The 1,748-nt window shown below is 60.6% G+C and overlaps 1 protein-coding gene across 12 annotated transcripts in view; it reads right to left on the reverse strand.

Moving 5' to 3' along the window:
- Positions 1-1,748, reverse strand: part of NBEA (neurobeachin) — a 486,663-nt gene that overhangs the window by 148,390 nt on the left and 336,525 nt on the right. The gene's annotated exons all lie outside the window — the stretch shown is intronic.

The following is a 1,748-nucleotide window of genomic DNA, read 5'->3' on the forward strand; positions in this document are numbered from 1 at the left end:
GGCGGCGGCGGCGGCGGCCGGGAAGGAGACGGACCAGGAGCGCTCCGGGGGAGCCACGTGTGCCCGCTCGGCGGCCGCCCCCGCCCGCCCGCCGGGAAACCGCCCCCAGACGCGGGCGACAAGCGGCTCCTCCTGGCTCCGAGCTGCCGGAGGAAAGGCGGCTGCGGGCCGAGCTGTCACCTGCAGCCTCGCGGCCGGGGCACTGAGCCTTGTGGTACCAATGGGCTGCAAAGGATTCTCAGCAGCTTCCTGGAGGAAGCGGCACGGAGCGCCCGCAGCAAGAGCGAGGGGGAGCGAGCGCCGAGTGAGGCATTCTTCGTTCTGTGCAATAAAGTTGGTCGTGTGGATACGGTGAATGAATGTCGTGAAAAGTGCCTCGCGTCGTGACCTCTCCTCAGCGAAAGATAGGGCTGTGACACCAGTTTAAGTATTAATAATAGGGGAGCGGCTTAAGGATTCCTTAAAGACAGGCGAGGAAAAGCTTTGGTGTCAATTCTTTCTTTCTTTCTTTCTTTTTTTCCTTAGAAAAAAAAAATAGAATGTAGGGGTTTGTTCCAGCAAATACTGCAGAGCAGAAGAGCTGGCATCTCCGGGTGATTTGCAGATCGCGGTCCCGATCTGAAGGAACTGAAGGAGGGATGTGCCGAGCGCACGTCCCACGCCGGCTCCGCGCCGTCAGAGGCTGCAGCTCCGTGGCCGCTGCGTCCCCCTCTCCCTCCCTCGCTCCCTCCGTCCTTCCCTTCCGCGTTCCGAATCAGTGAGTACCCCCGGAGCAGCGGACCGCGCACCTCCGCACACAGCGGAGCGCTCCGCGGGGTGCCGACACGAAGCGGGGAAGCGGCGGATGGGATTTCCCCTTCTATCCGCTGCTGGTTCCTGGAGGGAAAGCCAACAAGACCTGACGGAAACGTTCAGCTATTGATTCTCCCCTCATAAGGCACAAACACAAAAAGCGAAACGCGTTAAACCGCCGCATCGATTCGGTCTGTTAAAAGCACGCGAATCGAGGAGCTTGGAGGAATGTTTTATTCCGAAGGGCACTGAATCGCCTCCGATGCGCTGCCCCGTTCGGCGGCAGCTCCGACGGGAGGACAACTCTCCCACGGGCACGGGCAGGGCCGGGCGGAGGGCGGCGGACGGGGCTGGGGCTGAGGTCGGGGCCGGTGCGCGGGGTGGGTGCCCCGCACCTGCGTGCGAGTCCTTCCGAAGCGCCTACACCGCCCGAGCTGCACGCAAAGGAGAGCGGCTTCCATCTATTTCCCACCGCACGGAGGAGCGGGGGCTTTCTGCCCGTCACCGCCTTGCCGTGTGTATGTGCGTGCGTGTGTGTGTGTACACAGATCTATCTCCTGGAGAGGGATTAATTAGCCGGCTTGGAGCTGCGAGAGGCTGCAGTGACGAGCCCAGTGGCGATTGGCCGCCCGCCCGCCTGGCCCTGCCTTTATAATTTCCACACGAGTGCATCTGGGCTCTTATACAAACCAAGAGGCAGCGCCTCTGACATATCCACACACACACGCGGCACTTTTTCCACCGTCTGATTAACCGCCCCGCACACACACGGTGATTACTACGGGAAAACGTAAATAAATACGAAGAGGTTCTCTTATTTCGACTACTGGAAGCCTCGCTGTGTCTCAGTGCAACTTTTGTTTTTCTCGCTGCCGGGGAAGGTGCAGCTCTCGATGCTCTCCTCTCGCTCCCGGACCCTTTAAAAAAAGGGGGAGGAAAAGCATCGCCCCCCCCTC

This window comes from Numida meleagris, chromosome 1 (assembly GCF_002078875.1).
Source record: "Numida meleagris isolate 19003 breed g44 Domestic line chromosome 1, NumMel1.0, whole genome shotgun sequence".
NCBI classification, from domain to species: Eukaryota; Metazoa; Chordata; class Aves; order Galliformes; family Numididae; genus Numida; species Numida meleagris.